At 28.4% G+C, this 24,262-nt stretch overlaps 1 protein-coding gene across 3 annotated transcripts in view; it reads left to right on the top strand.

Annotated features, from left to right (window-relative positions):
* Positions 1-24,262, top strand: part of LOC126741979 (protein tiptop) — a 281,714-nt gene that overhangs the window by 210,155 nt on the left and 47,297 nt on the right. The window contains exon 2 of one of the 3 annotated variants that reach the window (XM_050448485.1): positions 11,887-11,961. The exons of the other annotated variants lie outside the window; for them this stretch is intronic. The gene's annotated coding sequence lies outside the window, so the exon portion shown is untranslated. The remainder of the gene's footprint in view (positions 1-11,886; positions 11,962-24,262) is intronic. 3 annotated transcript variants of the gene reach the window in all.

The raw sequence follows: 24,262 nt of genomic DNA on the forward strand, positions 1-24,262 counted from the left end.
CACGTGGGCGACACTAAGAACAACTTACACGGAGTTTTAGCTCTCTGATCTCTTTGGGCGATTCTACAGGGGCGTACTATTCGGATGTAGTTTAAAAAAATGTAGAAGATGTGATTTTAAAATGGGAAGTTGATGTATGCTAACGTGTATGCATCAAAAAAAAATTGAGTAGGTTATTTCTTTGATTTTAGAGATAGAGAAGTGATTTTAAGTGAAGTGCGTGAAATATTTAAGTAACTTTTATATATCAATGAAAAAAAAAACGTGAGGATTCAACGAATTTTTAAGAAAGTAGTAGTTTTAAGAAGAAAGTAGTCTTCAGAAGTAGCTATTTTAGGCCATATTGTGCAAGATCCTACACTGAGCACAAGGAAGTTATCAACTGTGTTTGGTATTAAGAGAAGCAGCATTCAGAAGATATTTAAAAAAAAAAAACAAGTTTCATCCGTACAAAATGCATCTCGTACAAGAACTAAACGAAGACGATTTTGATAGGCGAGTACAATTTTGTGAAACTATATCTGAACAAGCCGCCAATGATCCACACTTTCTATTTAATGTATGTTTTTCTGACGAATGCTCCTTTTTTCCTAAACGGTACTGTGAATCGTCACAACTGTCGCTATTGGGCTGATTCAAATCCCAGAATATTTCGTGAGGTGCATACACAACATCCTGAAAAATTAAATGTTTGGGCTGGCATTTTTGGTAAACATATCGTAGATAGCCCTTTTTTTACCTGGCAATTTAACAGGAGAGATGTACCTTTTTTTTTTTTTTTTTTTTTTTTTTGAGAGGTTTAGGACATCTGCATGCAGACTCCCCAGGCATTGGTGTTTGGTCGCCTGGGGGAGTGTGGGGATAGGGTGGCCAATCCGGCTTAGCCCCGACCCACTAAAACCTTTTCCTCTGATCATCCCTGATCCATCTGGAACTGCGCAAGCATTACTTCAGATGGAGGAGAGTTTTATCTAGCTTTCTTCCGTTTCTCTCTCTTCAGTATTCTTTTGGTGTAATATTTCATACAACATGTTACTTATTTGGTCCCATTTTTCTTCTCTTTCTAGCATTTCGGTGATAATATTGTCTGCAGTAAGTCTTTTCCTGAGATTGTTGTACACTGCCTCTCTCTCCTCTCTCCCATCTGGGACAGTAGAAAACCGTGTGTTCGGCTGTATCTTTTCGCCACATAGTATAGCTATCATCTGTTTTTCCTATCATTCTCGTAAAAACCCTGAAGCTTCCATGGCCGGTTAGAAATTGCGTCATATAAAAATTTACCTCTCCATGCTTTCGGTTTATCCATGGTTCTATCAGGGGTATTAGTCTTTTGGTCCATCTGCATGATTCAGTATCGTTGTCATTCCATTTGTCTTGCCATTTTTGAAGTGTTTGTTCTCTAGCTTCTCTCTTCTTATGTTTTCTTTCATTCTTATTGGTGTTATATAAGGCGTTTTTTCTTCCACCAGCAGCTCTATAGGATGTTGGTCTGCTATTATTAGTAAGGCTTCTGTTGGAGCAGTTGGATAGGCACTGCAAATCCGTACCGCGCCTTGCCTCTGTACTCTTCTAAGGATTTGTCTATTTTTTTTATATTTCATGGCATCGCTGAGGGTATCAGCTGCGTACAGCATTATAGAGTTAGCAACGCTAGCTAGGACTTTTCCGTTGCTGGGTCGCGGGCCTCCTATATTAGGCATGAGTTTGCTTAAGGCCATGGACGTTTGACTTGCCCTGGAAGCTATCTTCTCGATATGTGTTCCAAAACTCAGTTTCCGATCTATCCATACTCCAAGGTATTTGACCGCATGTTTTGATACTATTTTTGCGTTGCAAATGTTTAATGAGGCGTCGATTTTTCGCTTCTTCTTTGTCACTATTACGAGTTCTGTTTTCTCTGTTGCAAGTTCTAATTTGTTTTTTATTAGCTATTCATTAGTGGCTGTGAGCGCTACTTCTATTTTTGCTTGGATTTCCTCTAGGTCTCGTCCTGTGATTACCGCAGCGACATCGTCAGCATAACCCACTAAAGTGACTCCTTAGGAGAGATGTACCTGGAGTTATTAGAAAATACAATTTATCCAGCAATAGTGGAGATGCTAGAAAATAACAACGAGTACTTGGAAAATTGTCTAGTATTTCAGCAAGATGGGGCGCCACGCTACTATGCTGCAAGGGTTCGTCAATATTTGGACCAAAGGTTTCCAGGACAATGGATTGGAAGAGAGGAGCTATTAAATGGCCTCCTCGTTCCCCGGACTTAAGCCCGTTAGATTTTTTTTTTATGGGGCATTTAAAAACTAAAATGTATGCTAGTCAGCCAACATCGCTAGACCATTTGCGATAAAGAATAATTGATGAATGTCGTCAAATCACCCCAGAAATTTTGAAAAATGTACGGGAAAGGTTTGCACAAAACCTGTATTATTGTATGGAAGTCGAAGGCCAACATTTTGAACATTTACTTAATTGATTTTATCTTTAAGCCCTTTATTTAAAATTATACTTTTTAAAATTTTTTTGTAACTTTTATTAGTCCCTGTATCGACTAGGCAAATAGTAACGATTTAAAACTTTAGGGTTATAATCCACATAAAAATACCTTCAAAATAAGATATCACTCGACCCCCCGTTCCATTTAAAATTTTGGGGGCCCTTGTCACCCCCGCTAAGGCTTTGCCCTCAGGGGGGCGAAACTAGCAAAAAAATGGTTCCCCCTTGAATCAAAAATTGACGAGTCCGAGGAGTTTTTCGCAAATATTCTGAGGAGCTCGAAATAGGCTCTGTTTCGTTTTTAAATGGCCACCCTGTATATGACACTGGCTTGTTCCTCTCATCAAGGTGTCCTAAAACATCAGTAATTTGGTCACGGAATCCTTGTTCTTCACTAAATATATCTGGTTCTAAATCAAACTGTCCCCTAAGCATAGACCATATACACCTACGCCTGTAGTTTCCGATTACATTATTTTTCCAGATTTAAAGATTGGCAATAAATAACTGTGCTTCCAACGAGTTAGCTATTGCTAAATCTAATGTTCTTTTAAAAATGATATGGAATAGAAATGGGCATACTCTCATTAACCTGTTAAAAAGGCACTTGCTTGAAAGGCATTTTGACTATAAACTGAAGAAAAAAAAATTTGCAAAACCTTCTACATTGTTGTCACAGCTAACAAATTCTTGATTATTATAATCCATAATAACAGGAGTTTTACTAATTGCTCTTTAATTGTTAATCCTAAACAAAAAAGCTTTTAGGGTCACTATATAATAGGTAATTTAAATTCATAATATATTTAGACTTGGTAATAAATATCTGTCATGACTTTATATATCTCTCTTAGTCCTGAAAACACAAAACCTCGTATATTATTACTTCATAGAATTTAAAAATAGAAACATATTTCAAAGATTCATAAGAACCTCAATTATTGTGGTGATTTCTTTTAAATTAATAAAAAATAATAAAAAATGCCTGACTACTTTTATGCTTTAGGTGATTTTCAAAAACTTAATAGTCTCTTAGATTTTAAAGATAGAGACGTGATTTAAAGTTTTATAAGTGCCTCAATTAATAAAGTAATCTTTTTTGAATCAATAAAAAAATCTCAAAAATCAATAAATTCAGGCACAAATTATAATTTTTTTTTTTCTTTGAAACTTCTTTTTATTTTTGATGATAGATATCGAGACATGATTTAAAGGCTTGCAAGTTTAGTATCCCAATTAATAAAGTAACTTAAATGCATTAATCGAAAAAAAATTAATTTTGTCTTTTTGTCAGCCACTTTTGTGTTTCAGTCCATTTTCAGAAGCTTCATCATTTCCTAAAATCGAAAGATAAAGGAAAAGTGATTCAAGGATTTACAAGTGCCTCAACAAATAAAGTAATTCTTTTTTATTTAATAAGAAAGTTGTAAAAATCAATAATTTTTTGAAAAAATTACGAGTGCCCTTTTTTGGTATATCTTTGTGTTTTACGTGGTTTTCAAAACTCTTGTCATTTCTTATATTTTAAAGCTAGAGAGGCGATTCAAATATCTCTAAGTACATCAATTAATAAAATTATTTTTATGTATCAATAAAAAAATTTTAAAAATCAATAGTTTTTGAGTAAAATCACAATTTGTCTGTTTTTCGGCCTTTTTTGTGTTTCACGTGATTTTTCAAAAATTTTATAATTTTTTTATTTTTGTACACGTAATTTAAAGCCTTACAAGAACCTCAATAAATAAAATAACTTAAATCTGAAAAATTAATAGTTTTTAAGCAAAATTACAATTTGTCCTTTTATTAGCTCTCTTTTTATATGGTTTTTAAAAACTTTATAATTTTGATGATTATACAGCTCAAAATAAGATTTAAAAATTCACAAGTGTCTCAATTAATAAAGTAGTTTTTTCAAAAGCTTTGTCATTTCTTAGATTTAAAAGATAGAGACATGACAGAGACGTTACAAATTTCTAATTGCCTCAATTAATGAGGTTGTTTTTTCAAATAAATATGTAATTCAAAGAGTGCCTCAGTTTATGAAGTAGCTTTTTTTTTGTAATAAAAAATCTAAAAAATCAATAGTTTTTGAGAAAATGACAATTTCTATTTTTTAACTTAGTGTTTCAAGCAATTATCAAAAAAACTTCAATACTTCTTAGATTTTAAATATAGAGACACGATTAATATATTTCTAAATGCCTCAATTAATATGTTTTTTGAATAGATATAAAAGTCTCAATAATCAATGGTAATTGAAAAAATCACAATTTGTTTTTTTGGGCCATTTTTTCTTAATATTTAATGACTTTTTTTTTTAGAGTTAGACACATTTCATGTGGATCAATAAAAAAATCTGAGAAATTAATACATTTAAAAAAAACTATTAAATTTTTTGTTGCCATCTTTGTGTTCTTCAAAAACTTCCAAAGGTGTAATTTAAAGATTTATAAGTAACTTAATTATTGAAGCTATTTTTTCTGAATCAATAAAAAAATCTTATTTTTTTTTTGAGCAATTATTAGGTTTCATGTAATTTCCAAGCCCTTTATAAATTCTGTCATGTCATTATCATATTATCATAGTGCCTCAATTAACAAAGTAATTATATGAATTAATATAAAATTTAAGAAATGAATAATTCTTAAAAAAAAATAAAGTAAAAAATCCACTTGATTTCCAAAATTTATATTAAAATTGTTAAATATATTTATTTAATGATTTTTTTGTAAATTTTTGGTTTTGGTATATTTCTTAAACTGTAGAATATACAGAAGAAGGGATAAAGAGAAAAGAAACCGAGAAATTTTGACATTTAAAAAAAATTTACTCGGGATTTACATATCGAGTTTTTAAACTCAAATACTACACCTCAAATACTTAATGAAATTTTTCTGAAAAATCACTATTTTTCATCCATATTATCCAATCTAATAACGCTGTTTTTATTCTAAATATTTATATCTAAAATTATATTAAATTTAAATAAATAGTGTCATTAAATTAAATATTTAATTTATATGTTTTGCAAAAACATTTTTTTTTCATCAACGAAACCCTTAGCCCCCCACATACCCCAAACATTTGCCCAGTAAGAATTTTTTTTGAAAAATCACCGTTTTTCCTTCATATCTTATAGCACTGTTTTTGTATTAAATATCCATTAATATACATACATATAATTATATTAAATTTATATAAAGAAACTGTGTATTAGATTAAGTATTAACGACGAAACGAGCTGTTATTGACGCGTATTGCTTTGGAAAATATTGATTTTTGAATACAATTTCTTACTGGTAAGTTACGTAGGGTGGGTGGGGGGGTAAGAGTAGCGTTATTGAAAAGCATTTTTTTGTATAAAATAATTGTCTGAGAAAAAATTGCTTTTTTAGAAAATTAAAGATGATAAAGAATCTATATTTTTTGTATCTATACTTTTCTCGAGTAAAACGTGAAAAGAACACTATTTTATTTTTTGAAAGCAAGACGTATCGCTATGAAAATTGCAGCAGTTGGATAATTTTTTATTGCAAATAAGGGAAAATTCAGTTTTTTTAAGATAAAACATTGAGTTTAAAAAAAAAAAAGTTTTTTTGCGTTCTAGAGAACTTTGCATTACTTAGTTTCAAAAATGCAGTTTTTAAATTAGAACTTTTGGTATATCAACCGAATATGGTCAAGATATATTTATTAAACTGTAGAATATATGATACGTTTACATAAGGGAGAAAATTTTGGCATTTAAAAATTAGGGCTAATTAATCTTTTAAAACCTCTGCAATTTAAAAGCAAAGAGCTTTATGACGTCTGTTAATATTATTTTTTCTTGAAAAAATCATCGAAAGATTCATTTACTAAACACCCTATATACATTTGTGACCTATATCAGTCTACAAACATTATCGACATGACCGGTATTACGACGTCTAGATATCATAAATTATATTAAATCTATTTGTGGCAAACATTTATTTATTTATATTCAGCGGTGTCTCTCACGGATGATTGATTGGCGTACTTATGTAATAACCATCTACATGGAAACATTTGTTTTTATGCCACGACCAGGTGCAATAAAAGTGATTTTTTTTACCATTAAAGAGCAAAAGAGGAAGGGACATTATAAAATATTTAAATCTACAAAATAACCCGGAGAGCTGTCTCTGATCTGACAAGATTTAAACAGATCCCGGCATTCAGGAAATTCTTTTCTCGATAATCAGGCGACACGAGTCCGATTTTCGTACAGTTAATTTGAAAGTCAGAGAGAGTGCCGGGGAGTTGAATGACGGACGCTTTTATTATTGCCCGGAAAAGGGCCCCTGGAAAGAAGAAGAAGAAAAGTATGTGCTAATAGAACGCAATATGTCAAGAGTGAGGGACCAAGAGAGGAACAGGGCGGGCAGGGTACGCGACATTGTGTTTTTAAACGATAGTGTTTGCACTAATAAAACGGATAATTTTTTCGGTCTAAAAATGATCCATATAAGTTGTAAATAATATAAAGAAAAACCTCAACGACGGTATAGTCATATTTTGGACGAACATAAAACATTTTCTAGATCAAATTAAATCATATATTATTATGTTTCATGAAAATCTTGCAATTCTAGTAATTTTTTTGATAATAAAAATATTTCCTGATAACGGTATATGGCATAAAATAATTATCATGACAGTGATTTTTTTAGAGAATTTAATTTTTGTCTATATAGGGATTTTAACTATTGATTCACCAGGAACCAGTTAAAAATTGTATTTACAGATCAAAAAAAATATTCTTCCTACAATTAAAAATAGAAATAATATTTTACGGATTAATTAATGCGTAATCGGTACTTAATTATATTCTTTTTTACAAGTCTAGAAATTGCAAAATATCTTATTTTATATGTAAATATAAGGTTCACTGAAGTAACTATCATAATATTTATTTCAGAAGCAACTTTTTATTATTTAAATATTAGTCCATGTAAAATTAGTAAAAATATTTTTCATTATTTTATTGGTAGATTTTCAAAATGAGTCACTCTCTCGAAACAATTGTTTCCTTTATTAGCTATTAATTATTAATTATTTTATCTTAAAAAACATTTTTCATAATCGTTGACCTAAAACGTTAACAAGACGAGTTTTTTTTCAAAAAGGGTGAATTTTTCAGTTGTAAAACAGCAACAAAATTTTTTTTTTGCCATCTTTATAGAAGTAAACAATATTCTCAACAGTGATTTAAAACCTCTAGAAAAATGACTGTTTCATTCAATCACTATTGTGAATTTAAAACATTTATACTACCAGGGATTTTATAAAATTAATCAATATAGAAATGCTGAAATAGCGTTTTTTCACTTAATTTGTCACAAATATTAAAACGTTCATCTTAGTAGTGAGTCTAGACGTTTATAGGCGTAAAACCTTACCAGTAATTTTTTAAATTGATCAATGTCGAAATAATGGAACATTATTATTTTCACTTTAGCAGTTTGTTTTAGCAGTATTTCTAAAGCTTTATAGTAAGCAAGTATCAAAAGTTATTTTTTTATACTAGCTTTATATTGTTAAACGATTTATTTGAGCAGTGATTTAAAACCTTAAAAAATCACTGAATTCCCTAACAAATTTATAGGATTAATCAACGTGGAAATGCTTGATTATACTAAGAGTGTAAAAAAAGAAAATTCAATTAAATATTTATTATGATTGTTTCAGTTTTTGTTGAATAATATACGTAATAATTAAATTATAATTTTTTTCTTATTTAGTCCCTTTTCCATCTAAGCTGTTCTAAGCTGGTGTCAATAAATGACTTAAACACAACAAAATAACTATCTGCAGAGTGATTTTTAGGTTTACCTGCTTTATACTAGCAAAAAAATTTACTCAGCTATGGTTTTATTATGTCACCTACTTTTTAAAAGTTTGTAAAATAATTTTATTTGCAATCATTTAATACACTATGTAAAAAAAATATGTTTTTTATCAATTTGGTTATTTTAACATAATTTGTTGAGAATTATTTTTTATAGATTCAGGTACTCAGTATCAGGATTTTTTTTTGTATATCGTTAACATCTATGTGATAAAATATTAATTAGAATAGTGATTTTCGAATATTTGGTGGCAATGATTTTAGACCCTCGTCCAATGAAATTACAAAATAAAAACTGAACATCATCAAAAAAATATTTGAGATTTTCAAAAATTTGACTTAAATCTATAAAAAAATTTTCATTTTCTTGAAGTGTACTTCAAAAAAAAATTTTATCGGTAAAATAAAAATCTCGACAGTAATTTTATTGATTCAGGTACCTAAAATCTTAAAAATAATTTCTTGTTTATGGTGGATATGATTTATCTCAAAAATCATTATGCAAATTATTTGACTTAATTCATTTTAATAGAAAAGTATTAATATTAGAACCCTATGAAATTAGTGCATAAGTAAGTTATAGACATAAGTATATTCCTAAGTATCATTATCCTCCAACAAAGACTAATCTACCAAATAAATTATTCTTGTAACAATAGTGTTTTAATAATTAAAGGTATAATACAAATTTTCTTTGACAGCTCCCGACAAATTATTTCACATTTGTTTAGCAACAGAGTACGAATAAACGTTAAAAAATTGCTGTATGCTAAGGAGTTCTAAAATTAGGATAATTACGGGTATTATGATTATGTTAAAGAATATTAAAGTTTTTTTTAAATAAGACATTTTGCGAATCTTTATTATGTGATAAATAAAGGAAAACATGTGATATCTTTACCCATTCGTCATCTACAAAACTGAAAATTTATTTAAGAAGGAAATAATGTGATTTTTTTAGGAATATTAAATGAAAAACGCATGCCAAAATTTTGTAGATTTTGAACTGATTTTAATATAGAAAAAGTTATATTTCCGTAATTAAGTAAAGACAAGATTAATGAGTTGCATAAGTAATATTAAATTTTTTCTAAAAGATGCCTTTTAAATTTGTATAATTACTTTAGTCACAAATAGGCAATACTTAATTTTTTACTTATATGTATCAAATCATTAAATGTCTCAAGTTCTGTATAAACATATACTTCTAGCTATTAAAAAAAATATATAATAGCTATTGGCGAAGCAATAGTGGCTTTATATTTATATAAAAATAAGAAAACCACTCTGTATAGTTGCATTAAAGTCGTACTGATTATTTTTTGAGCGCTCAATTTTTAAACATTTAGGTCTCTCATCGCCTATCACCGCCTTAATTCCTCTGATACCCTGAATAATATATTTAATATTTTTAAGTAAAAGGTTAATTTGTGAATAATACATAACAAAAACATTTTTTTAAGTTCTTTTAAAATAATTGTTTATCGTATCCACTAAGATTATGCAGATTCTTCACATTTTTTAGTTAAAAACAGTTTTGTCTACTCAATGTGGAAGAAAATTTGTACCCTTATTAAACACAATTCTTAATATACCAAATATTCTTTGCTAATTCTTGCGTTAGCATTTTAAAATCTTGAAAACTACTTATCCCCGTTCATTGTCCAATATTCCGAAACAACGAAAGCTTCCCTCTTCTTATTCCGCTTTTTCCTCCTTCAATCTTACCTTGTATTAATGGTATTTTCCTCTCATAATATGTCTAAGTATAATTTTTTTCTACGTTTTATTATTTTGAAAAGCACACGATCATCTATTTGTGCACCTCGAACAACTTCTTTATTTCGTATGTGGTAAAATTTTACATCTCAAATGTCTCTAATTTGTTTATGAAACTTATTTTTAATGTCCAGTCTTTACACCATTTAAAAAACTCATTAAAAATATTATTTTAAAGGTTTGTATGTTTGTAAAATTTTTATTTGTAAGGAATTTTTTGAGTTTAACGAAGATTGCTCTTGGATGTCCTAATCTACATCTAATCACTTGCTTTGGGTACCAATTTTGGTTCAGCAGACATCAATATTCTTCTCATTTACTTGAATTTTGATTTGTGATATATACCTTTGTTTTTATGCCTAATTTTGTGCTTGTTTTATTTATATAATTCAATAAATTCGAAAGATCGTTTGGATTATCTGCGACTATTACAGTATCATCAGCATATTTGATATTGTTGATATATATCACGTTCACTTAAATACCTATAGGGTTATCTGAAACAGACACAAAACACTCTTTCCAAGTGGAGATTAAACATGATATAATTGCATATTAATTCCAGATTTACGATATTCTGCCTGTGTCCACTATCATTTTATTATTTTCATCTCTAAAAATTTGTGTTGTTTTTTTTATATATCCCAACTATTCCTTTCACTTTTTTGTGTAAGTCGAAAAGATCATTAAGACGACTGAGATTTTTAGCTTCTGCACATCCTTTAGTAAGCCTTTCTTGCTGCTCTAATATCATTTCTGATTCTGCTTTGCTTTTAATGTGTCTACTTGTTATTATCATTCTGAATTTTCCATAGTCTTCGTTCTTCTATTAGCTCTAATATTTGTAGGGTTATCCATTCGTTTTTTATTATGTATTTGTTATCTTAGAGAAACTTTTCGTTTGAGAGTTCAAAAGCTTTTTTCCTTTACCATTACTTACTGGAATTATGGTTTCGAGTTGAATATTTAAGTATTGGGTGTACTTATTCTGAATGTCCGTGTTTTTGAGCAGTTTTATGTCAAACTTTTTATTTTTTATTAAAATAATTTTAATATATTGACCATCGCGTCCATTAAAGTTATGCCTTTAACAATACAAAAAAATATAATTATTTAAATTCATCATAATTATCATAGTGGTTAATCATTACAAAATCCTAAAACAAAATAAGTCTTTATCCCCGATCCCCCATCGAGATTCAGCTTCCGAATCAATGCGCTCCGGTTCATCATTGATTTCTTTAGACGGACAACGCGATGAAACGACACCGAAGGGATCGGAAAACTCGGGGCGTCGCGACGGCTGCGGGGGGGCGTCGGGGGGAAAATGTCACTCGGACAACGACGCTGTCACTCTCCGAGACGTCTATTCCGAAGGCCCGTCTGCGGCGACTTACCTTCACGTCGACGGAAAATCGATATCGGGAACTGTGAGGAGGGTAAAGGGGGTGACATTGGGCGATTCTACTTTTATCAGAAGTGGGATTTTTATTGTCCAGTGGCGGTCTTTTTAAAGAATAATTAGAAGAATTATTTAAAAAGATTTGGAATATTGCTGCTTTATGCTGAATTTATGCCAATAGGCCAGCTTAAATTCTGGAACATTTTGTAAAGATATGTACACCCTATAGATATTTTCTTCCTTAATGTTTTTTAGCAGATTAGTACTTTCGGTTACTTCCGATTTTTAATTTTGGAATTAAATTTCCAATTAGAGGTTAATAATTTTTTTTTCTTTTCAGGTAAGGGTCTATGCCAAGACAGGACAATTCTTACGAGATAGAGTGACCACACCATGTCTTTTTAAAATTTAACAGGTTTGATTAGAAATATATTTTATGAAATTTGTAGAAAAACCTGCTTATTTTTGGTCAAGCTAAATATACGTGCTATTAATAAAAATATATATAATAAACCCTAAAGAATTAGTCATATTACTAGATATAAACTAAAATTTTTATAGGGTATTTTAGATATTACCGAATAAAATATATACTACTTTAAATTTCTCATAGAGCCAGGGTATTAAAGCCATTTACAATATGCATAAAATTATAATAAATAAGACATAAACTATATACAAATTAATTGCTTGAACATAATAAATTTTCACTTTTTAGTACACAAATCTCTTCTAAGATACTCCTATAAAGTCATTTGTGGCATAACCTTAGGTACACTATTTTTAAAACATATTTGTGCTTTTGAATAAAATAGTTATAGAAAATATATTAAATTATGTAACTTGCTTCTAATTTTATTCACTTTTGCCTGGCCCAAAATATATACGTATATATTTTTTAAATTATATTAAAACACCAATATAAATGCGTGATAATTTGACATCAAATGAATAATATGTATCACGTTGTCAGCGAAATTGTAAATCTTGACATTCTGGCCAAAAACTTGTTCAAAATCAACAAAAGACAGGTGCGAGAAAAATGACCCGTCCCTCATAATTAACCCGGATTAAAACTATTGTTGACATACATTTTCAAATTTATATTTGTCCACGTTAATTCCTCAGGTTCAATCTTTTTTTAGTGTAGATTGATTATTTTTAGCGTTTTGAGAGGACAAATTATCGTAAGACCCCAGAGGCCGTTATTCTTAAAATACGACCCAAGTAAATATGTCAAACTAATCGTTTAGTCCTGCTTTATTATGGCAGGCCTGTATAGTACACCGGCTTAACATAGTCATGTCACAAAATCACAAATAAATGCGTTAAGTGGTAATTTAACACGCTTTCCCAGAACAATAGCTCCACGTCACGCTCAAACGAAACTATATAACCTAAAAATAATAATATCTAAATAGTTTCAGCAATTAAACATGTCTGGCCACTCAGACCTCTATTAATAAAACGCAGCCTGTAGCAATCTTTTGTCATACATCAACCACCATTCGCGTAAATTGTCTTTGTAGAGTGGGACAAGTGTTAAATGCCAACGTTTGTGCGGGATTTAATGACACGTTTATTTTTTATTAGACGAGGAAATGTTGTTGAGAAAATTGTTGGGTGATAGAATGTATAATACAGGCTTGGAAAAATAGCTTTTTTTTACTAGGTATATTGCAAAAATGTTTCAAAAATTCTAAGTAATAAAAAAATTCTTAAAGATGAAAAACTCGAATTTTCATGAAAGTACCCTTATCATTTGTATTTTTTTATCATTTTATTAACTTGTGCGTATATATGGATTAATTCGCTTATTTATAGCCATATATTATGTTGGCTTGTTACAATTTTAAGCATAATTTAAATGAACATGATACAACAATTCTATAAGACATTATTAAATTAGCGAATAATATTGTATATTTCATATGTTGGAATGGTTTGGGTAACCTCAATAGAAGGTATATAAAATATAATTGTTTTATGAAAAAATATTCATAATTCTCAAAGGGAATTTAAATATATTAAAACCAAAATTTTAGTCAAGAACAATATGTATTTTAAACATATTTAAAAAGGTGACGCATGTTTTGCCGCCTTACGGTATCATCAGACCTAAATAAATTAACTTATTTTTAATTTGTTGTTGCATCTATTTAATTTATTTGCATTTTTAAAAATTAAATCCTTAGCAGATAGCCTAGGTTTATTATCTCGTGTTATGTGAAATAACTGTCCCAGTTGTATTAGTGGCTGTTTTAGATAGGCAATTGTTCTTTTTATACTTTTGGACTTATTTAGATCCAAACTGTATTATTTATGTATTGGATAGGATGATGGCATGTAATGCGACGAAACACGTGTCATATTTTTAAATATTTTTTAACATGAGGCTTGTGACTAAAACTTTTTGTTTTTATATAAATGCATTAACTAAATCTAAGAAATCTTCTAAAATCATTATAATTTTATGCATAATTTAAGTGAAGATAATAAACCTGTTTTATAATAATAATAAAAATAGTTAAATTGTAATGTAAATAAAGTCATTTTAAGTGTTTAAATTTGTTAAAGATTTTCGGAAAATGGTTATTATAATTGGAACAAAAAATATATTAAAGACGTTTTATTATAGATTTAGAGTAATATACCTAAAAAATGTATTAATTTATGTATCTTTTAACTTTATTCACTTTTGTTTTAACATATTTAATTTATAGCTGGTCCTCTAGGGAACCTTTTAAGTTTATTACATTTTTATGCATAACTCTAATGGATACAAAATGTAGGTTATATAAATATCTTTCAGATAATTTAAAATATTAGGTATTTTAATTGGTTTCATTAAAAGGTGATTTTTGGAAGGATTTTGCAATAAAAAAAACCAAAGTTATTTTTGAGTAAAATCTAAGCAACCTTTTATATTGGATATTATCTTATGCATAACTTAAATATATGTGGTATACTAACTCTATGATTTCTTTCCAAAAATGTTTCACCAAATTTCATTAAACTTTCACCAAGTTTCGTGAAAAACATTTTTTTTTGTAAAAAACCAGATTTGATAAAAAACCAGAAACTGGTTTTCTTGAATTTTTTACATACACTTTGAGGTTATATAAAAAAGATGTGTGGTAACTTTTGGTAACTTGTTTTGCTGGAAATCGAGATAAACTATTTTTAACCCTTAAAAACTCACCTTCTTCTACTTCCCGACCTCAGATCTTTCATTAATTATTTTACATTTATATTAATTTAATGGTCATGATACACTAAATCTATAACATCTATTTAATTACTCAATATCTTTTTAACTCTTATATATTGTGTTAGTTATACTAACGTGAGTAAGAGTTATAATTAAAAATATATTTTGTTATACAGAAATAATAGAGTTACATAAATATTGTAAAACGTATATAAAATATAATAATTTTAAGTTGTACTTACAAAAAAATCTAGGAAATATTCATTACAAATTCCATAAATGAATCTATTACATTTAGTTGATGAGAATATTAAAAATAATTAATTTTTAATTTAAATGCAAATTATTTTTTAATTTTTTGGTTTTGCAAGAATTTTCAGAAAAGTCGTATAATAATTGAAACAAAAACTTTATTAATGTATGTATCCTTGTTTTTATAAATTTTAATTTATACCTGGTCTCTTAGGTGATTTCTAGGCTTTCAAGTTTATTACAGTTTTATGCATAACTTAAATGGATACGAAATCTCGGTTATATAAAGATATTTCAGATAATTTAAAAAAGTAAATGTTTTAATTGGTGTCATTAGGAAGCGATTTTTGGGAAAAAGTAGGATTTTTTAGATTTTCTGGTTCGGCAAATTTTCCTATGGGTTAAAACTTTACTATTTTTCAGGCCAAACAACTTTTAGAGCTATAAATAATAATATAATAATAATACTTATCAAAACATTCGCACGAAATAGTAGGCACACTTTAAGATCATTACATAATATAATTAACAGCATTAAAATGTTAATCTGTTTTTAGTATTAATACTAGTGTTTCTGTAAAAGTGCATTAGATTTCTGGAGACTGTGTCAGATTCATTATCCATTTGTAGAAAAAAAAATTGTATATCTGTGATGAAGCATTATTTATATTGCAATTTATCAGAGTGTTTATATTTGTATGCAAGATTAATATTTTTTAGGGAAGTTGTGTAAGAATGCTTGTTTAAAATTTGGGTTAAATTGGAAACACTATTAGTTTTCAGTTGATTACAGATTAATAGTATATTCCCTGTTATAAACCTATCTAAGTTAACATTTTTTATAGCAATAGATAAATAAATCTGTATCATACCCATTAAAGTTATGCATAAATTTTACCAATTTTAGGAGATTTTTTAGGTATGCTTATAGATTCAACTTCTAATTTTCAAATCTCTGCAAATTTGAAAAACAGATTTAGTCAACTATCTTGACTGCACCTAATCACTAATACTATACGAAGATTTGGCATATAAGTAGGATAATGAATAGACCAAAAGTTGTCCCTTGTAGGACGTTGGAGGACGTCCCTCGTATCTCGAGTAATTCGAAAGTCGAAATCCGCTGAATGCTGGAAAGTTCACCGTGGTATAGCAAAGGCAGCGACCGGCCAATAAATTTCCAAGACATGTAGCAAATACATAATCAGCAGCATTGGCGGTGGCGCGAAAGCAGCTCGGGCCCGAAAATTAATTCGGCTCACGTTAACGAACGTTACTAAATTAAAGGAGAGGCCATGCAGAAGGACCGTTGCCCGTTTTATTGTACTGCCACCGGCCACTGCGGTCAGCATCGTTGCTGACACACACGCTACTGCAACTTTACTGCTGATTTATTTGTTGTTTTAATTTACGTCGCCATTAATTAGTGAATTTTGAGCGTTTCTGCAAATTTCTGCATTAATTAAACCGACTCGCCGTTCGTCATTCTGTCCCGAGCTCGAAGATATACAGTCAGCAACGAGACTAATATTAACAGATTCTTCTGCGCCTGTTACCACTTCATTTGTTAAAATTTACCCTATTTAACGTGTGTTAGCACTTAATTAATATTTTTAGTTTTTTTTTTGGTAAAAAAAATTGTGATTTTCAAGTTCGCTGAAATAGTACATGCTTTCTTAGTAAGACACAATGTCAAAGGCACAAAGAAAGGGAAGAATTAAGTTGATTACACGAATTTTTAACAGTAAAATAATAAATCTCAAACGCAAGCTTAATAAAATACCTTTAGAACCTTCCTCCCAATAAAAATACACTACTTATACACAAAACTATTACCCAATAAAATAAGGCTAGGTTATAACCATGAGTTGCAAAAATTAAATTAAGTTTAAAAAATTAAGGAGAGTTTGTTGATGTGAAGGGTCAAATCCACCATCCTTACAACTCTAGACAACACGTGGTAGAACATCAATTAAAGTGTTAAATTCAGGTCGTTGGAAGTTAAATGTGGCTTAAATTTAAAATCGTCATTGACACAATCGAAGCAAAATTAATGCATAACCTTTATGGAAACGGTGCATGTTTCTCTAAAAATTGATGTGAAACTATATCTCTCGCTAATATTGCCATAAACAATTTTTTATTAAATAATGTGATTATCGCCTTTTTTTGGCTTTAGTTATTTCCATCTTCTTTAATAAAACAAACTTCCCAAGCAGGCTGAGATGGTGATTTTTTGCGGAAAAAGAAACATAGATGATAAACTTTGTGCTTCTTAAAATCAGGCCTACGCATTTTAATTTTAAGTCCCTTTATTCTTTTTTCTATAGTATTCGGTTGTATTGTTATTGTATCTGTAATTGGCGCTCGAGGTGATTATACTTAATAAATAAATAAATAGCTCGTTCTGAGAAAGGGATTTTAAACAAACGATGTTAGAAGCAAAAATAAAAGTATCAAATGTGTGCGTATAGGGAGCATGAAAATTATATTCGTATGTATGTATACAAATAACAAAATTAAAAACCTGTCAACTTATCTTCACCTTCGTTCGAAATATATTTATATGTCATTAACGTATCTTTTATAAAAAGACAAACGTTAGCCAAAAGAACTATTGTAAAATTGTGCATAAAAGACCTTGCTTAAGAATGGTGACAAATAAAGCGTCCATTGATAGAGCTGTTACTTGTCTAAACAAATTGCTATTAATCATCCTCGAAAAATTTTGTTTTAATAACACAAAATAAAGTTAAGACTAAATTTTGTGTTACAATATTTGTGGCAAGACTGATCTATTTTAAATATTATTAATTAACGAAATGTATTCACTTAGTAGGAAGCTTGAGGAAGGGTCCTTAATATCTAAAGAAAGTAGAACTGCATTATCTGTGATCAGCATATCTTGAAGAAGGATTTCAAATTGTGTGGAGTATTTAAGTAAATAGGAGCTAATAAAGTCAGTATTCTGTTTTAAAACATAATTAAGTCAAGAGGAATATTTATAATAGGGCGAAATGCTAAAAAAAATTGGTCTATCCTATTAGACCCATTTTTTCTTGGTACTTTTCTTGGTACATCCAGTCTCTTGTGCTCCTGGGAGGCCATAAAGAATAGGATCTTCGGGATTCATAAGATTTGGTTTGGATTGGTTGTAGTATTAAAAAATTTTAATAGACAATAGTACGAAGGAGTAGAGTCTCTATTTATATGTTGAAAATGAACCGAGTTGAGGAACTTCATGATTTTATTGATATAATAACAATAAATAACAGCCTTCACAGCTCTGGTTAATATTAAATCGTTATCTTTAATTTTTCGTTTAAGTGATTTCGACTTTGTTATTCTATTTTGTTTTGTATTTAAAAAAATAAAAAAATTAATTTAGAGCAATATGAAAGAAAATTATGCATAACTTTTATAAACGCGATGCATGATTCTTTAAAAATATATAATAAACTCGCTAATATCGTCATATAACCTTCTTTATTTATTATTTATCATATATGTATTGATTATATGTAAAAATTTTGACGTTTATGAATTATCCTTTATGCACTCTTACGGATATTTTTCTTAAATTATGCATAACCTTTGTGAACACCAACATTTTTCTTTAAAAAAAATGTTATAGTCGCTATTAATCATGGCATTTTATGTACAATTTATGTACAACATGCAGCTAAAAAATTTAGCTAGTGCCTCATTTATACCATGCAATAATAATTGTCTTCAGTGACACATCTGTCTACGAATGATATTGGTGACATGACCGCATATGGGTCATAACTATGTTTCCTTATTGTAATTTTGAAAATTCTTTTCTTTGCTTGTTTTTGCAAGAGATCAACCTCGTGTTCTAGGGTATTTATAGCCCTTTTATCCCCTTGAGTAGTGCTTAGATTTTCCTTATACCTATGGGTAGTAGCATTAAGACAACTAAATATACGGTGCAATTGACAGAAAATTAACAAAAATATCGGATCAGATCTATGTTGTTTATTCTTACATAAATTAGAGTATAACCAATGAAAAATTAGCTAATATTGCCATAAACCCTTTTTAATGTATTCATTATTATGGTTTTTATGCATATGTAAAAACAGACTTATATAAGTTATTCTTTATGCATTATTTATATGTTTTCCTCTAAAATCATGCATAAACTTTGTGGACATGAGACATTTTTCTTTAAAAGAAAATCAGTACTTGCCAATAACAAGATTCCTTTCTTTGTAGTGATTTTAACATATAGAAGTTTTCAGTGCTCTCATTCTAATTCAAGTATGCCCTAATGAAGTACGTACATATTGGAATTAGATGTTTTTTTATTGATAGACATTTCTACGGCTTATAGTAAAATGGTTTGAATTTTAAAAGATAGCCGAATAGCTAATTCCATATTTATACCATGCAATAATAATTTTCTCCAGTCATAAATCTGTCTAGGAATGATATTGGTGACATGACCGCGTATGGGCCATGACTCACCGTGACAAATGCGACGCGCCTCTACGTGACAGTTGACAGACGGTGCTCGCTTCCTAATGCTCTTCCTTGGCGACAGTCTATTGTTAATATCGGTTAACTTGCATAATAATGTGCCGTGTTTACAACAGCCGAACTACGTCCGTAATACACCCTGCCCATGATGGACTCGTATCTGTTCAATGCCTGGGCTCATCATCATATAGTTGCCGCTATACATGCGTCATGGGGCTTTAATGAGAGTTATTATTAGGAATAACCATTAATCAAGGGAACAATGACGCATATTAGCAAATTTAACAAAAGAGGGAGGTCTAATGACCGCGAGATTTCTAAAAAAATGCTATTTTGGAAAGTGAAATAGCACTTTTAAGATGTCCAAAGTAACACACGATAGTTGTGTTTTTGGTCAGACTTTAACTATAAATACCGGATAAAATGTCTGTGTGATATACATTGAGGAATTTAATATTATGCTCATGTTTGTTCGCGTTTAAGAAGAAGGGTTATGCATGTTAAAACATACAAGCACATATATATTATATGTAAAAAATATACAATTAATATTTTATAAAAGCTAAACGTTTGTGTATGATGGTATATTGTATACTTTAAGACGGTTATAAAATGCGTTTAATGGAATGAGCTTTTTTTTAAATTTAAAGTTTATTATCATGGTAGATTTTTTTTTTAATTTGTAGATATGTTTTATGCCCCAGAAAATATTTTTCGATGTACAAACAAAATAATTTTTATCATTGACGTCCATAAGGGATTTATCGTAAATATTATTTAATAAAAAAAAGTACACCACTGCATTTTTTTACCATTATATAATTATTGTTTCATACAAGGCATTTCCTATTTTTTTATATTTTTATACATTTCTTTGTGTATAATATTATTAATATGATAATGTTATTACTGATTAATATGAAAAGTATATAGGATCCTACATAGTGTCATATATGTGATATCCGGATTAAAATATCGGGGTAATAGTTTTAATGAAAAAAAATTCTTTTTGAACCTAGATAATGAAAAGTTGTCTAGAAGTAAAAAAGACTGAAATTTTTAAAACTTATTGACATATAAAAAAAACTAAATGTTCACTTTCACTTATAACTTTTTAGTGTTTAGTTTTTCGTGCTTCTCAATGTTTTTCTCCTTGCAACCTTATGCATTTTGTAGTTTGTATATTTTGTACACTTTTTTTGATACCAGTTTTTGTATGTAGCCAATATGCTAAATAAACGATATTATTATTATTATTATACACGAAAACTTTAAGATTATATAAGAAAAGTATAAATACAATAATTATAGATTTTTTTATCACCTTCAATTTTTTTTAAAGCATTTTTACTTTGGCAATTATTTTCTGCAAAAAAACATTTTTCATTAATTTTACTCTTATCCCCCCACCCACCCCACACAATTTACCAGTAAGAAATTATTTTCAAAAATCAGTTGTCGTTAATATCTAATCTAAAAACATAGTTTGTTTATTTAAATTTGATATTATAATATATATGTATATTAATAAATATTTAATATAAAAACAGTGCTTTATATTGAATATTACGGACGAAAAATGGTAATTTTTCAAAAGAATTTCTTACTGGGCAAATGTTTGGGGTGGGTGGGGGGGGTAAGGGTTTTGTTGATGAAAAACAATGTTTTCGCAGAAAATATATATTTAATGTTTAATTTAATACCACTATTTATTTAAATTTGATATAATCTTATACGTATATAAATATTTAGTAGAAAAACAGCGTCATTAGATTGGATAATATGGACGAAAAACAGTGATTTTTTAAAAGAATTTAATCAAATTTTGAGGTTAAAAACTAGAAATATGAATCTTGTGTTAATTTTTTAAATATCGAAATATTCTCCCTTTTGTAAATAGAATCGTTTATGATAGTTTACAATTTAATAAATATACCTTGACCATATATGGTTGATAAATATACCAAAACCTAAAATTTACTAAAAAATCGTTGAATAAATATGTATCTTATGTTAATAATGTATAATGTACCGCTTGGAATTGCTGTTAGTTAAATGCAACCCAATTTAACTTAAGTGACTCCTGATGGCAAAATTTGAAAGCTTTATCCTATAATATATGCGATGGAAATAGAAATTACTGTGGTGTTGATCTATGTATGTGCAAAAAGTAAATGAGTCCTTATGTAAAAAAAAGATCTTTGTTAGTACCCTGCCTTAATGAATATATCAGACAAGTCCGGCCGTTTACATAACTCAAAAAAAAAATACGAAAAAAAAAGAACCGTCACGGCCGGCTCAACTAAATTAAAATTTATGAATATTCGACCGATAAATCGTAGTGTGTGAGCCCTGAAAAAGTTTTCTCTTCCTCCGACTGCGACTAAAAACGTGCCCAAAAGGCCTCTAACCAAGAGGGTATTTTAAGCCAGCTGTCATAATTTGATTTAGAGCTGTCATTATCTTGCGTCACACGACGGATATACTGCCTTTTTGCAGATGTGACGCCTGTACGAAGCATACACTGAGTACCAATAAATTAGGCTCCCCTGACACATTTAGATTTCACTGCAGTGACATTATATAAAATAAGGTTTCGGACGTAAATCAAGTTTGGGCTGACGTTATAAAGTGCCCCCGTTTCTTTTTAAGCGCTTAGCTCGATGTAAGAGGTCGGAGCTTGTTTTTTTTTCGAGTTAGTTTTACCAAATTTTTAATACCAATAGGGCGTTTTTTCGAAAAATATCCGGGGGTCTTGAGGGAGCATATGGTATACAATCTAATATCTGCTGCCTACATGATTATGTTTTGCCTAAATATTGTTAAATTAACTTATTTACATATTTTGTATTAGTGTTGCTTAATTTTTACTTTTTTTACATTTAGTATTTTTTGGAAGATTTCTATTGAAACCTTTTAAAAAAATTTTTTAAAGAAACTAAAAAATATGGAAAATAATAGAAAACGAAATCAGGCTTTTTTAGTTTAAATTAAATATCCCTTTAAATATCTTTTTTTTCCAGGCATTTGATGTAATTGTTATATAAGAAAACTGAAAGCAGTTGATTTCATTTTCAGATACATTTTTTATTTCTTCCAGGCAGTTGGAACCTTATTTTTTCTTCTAAGATTTTATTATTTTATTTATTTTTAACAGCCTACTTGAAAGAATTCAATGTATTTTTTTAATTATGTGATAATAATAATAATAATCAAACACATAAAAATATTGGAAATAATTAAAAATTTATACCAAAAAAAAAAATTAATAAAAGAAACGCTTATCCTAGTCATTTATTATATAAAAAAAATAATTTATTAAGTGTATTATATATATATATATATATATATATATATATATATATATATATATATATATATATATATATATATTAAGTGTATGTATATAAAAAATGTTAATTAAATATATGTATATACGGAGAATATTCATATATTTACTTAACCTTAATGGAGAATTTAAACGGTAGTTAGGATGGTATATTTAATTTTATATTATACTAATATTTGTATAGCTTAACGTTGTATTTTACTTTTTACTATTTATTCGCTTACTTTTATTTTTATTTTTTATATTTACTATTTTTATAAGATATTGTAAATATGTTTTTAAAAATCATAATATATATTATTTTACTTGTATGTAGCAATATGCTAAATAAATAAACATTATTATTATTATAAAGAAATTAAATGAAGGAATCGAGATCCTGAGTTGTTAAATTTTATTGTTTTAAATTGTTGATGTTATTAAAATTTAGACATTCTGAATTAAAAAATATATATATTTAAATAAATAAAAAACCTAGTTAAATTACATGCACATTTTAAAATAATGGAATAATATAAAAAAAATGAAAATATTACAAGTAATAGAAAAAAATTAAAAAAATGAAATGCAGGTGAATTTGAAGATTTTATAGATCAACCAACTAAAAGAAAAATGAAAATAATTATTTTTTTTTTAATTTGATATTTCTTTGTTTTTTTTTATTTGAAAAACTAAAAGTTTTGTAAAACATTTTAATATTAATTTTTATCGAAAATACAGAGAATAAAACAGGTTTAAAAAATATAAAATGAAGTAAATATAATACGTATAGAAAAAAAATTAAATGGAAGAATCGATATTTTAAGTTAGAAGTTACGAAGAAGTTAGAAGTTACGAGAAGTTAAGAGTCAATAACAGAAAAATACACGAAAAATACACGATGGTGTAAACTCGTTTTATTTTATATTTTTTTTTATTGATGTTAGTGTGAGTCAGTGTGTGGCTTTTGTATTAAGATAGGTCTGATGATGCCCTAATACGGCGAAACACGTAACCTAAAATAGATGCTTGATTTATGAGACTTTGAGTTTACTTTCTTTCTCCTTTGTTCTTAGAAGTCCTAGGTTAAAAAAAATATATTTAAATTAAAGAAGAAACTAGAAATAATTAATTAATTTTTATGAAAATATTAGGTAAGAATAATTAAATGCAAGTGTATTTGGAGATTTTAGAAATCAATCGACTAAAATAAAAATTGAAATATTACATAATTAAAAACAAAATAAAATTTTGCTATTTTGTTTTTTCAAATAAATTAAGGTAATAACACTTTTGCAAAATATTGTTAAATATATAGAAAAAAAATTGAAACAAACAATAAATTATAATATTTAAATAGTTTAGAAGAAAAATGTATTCTAAGTATTTTATTTAAATAAAAAATATAATTAAATTTTGTTT

Source organism: Anthonomus grandis, chromosome 11 (genome assembly GCF_022605725.1).
Source record: "Anthonomus grandis grandis chromosome 11, icAntGran1.3, whole genome shotgun sequence".
NCBI classification, from domain to species: Eukaryota; Metazoa; Arthropoda; class Insecta; order Coleoptera; family Curculionidae; genus Anthonomus; species Anthonomus grandis.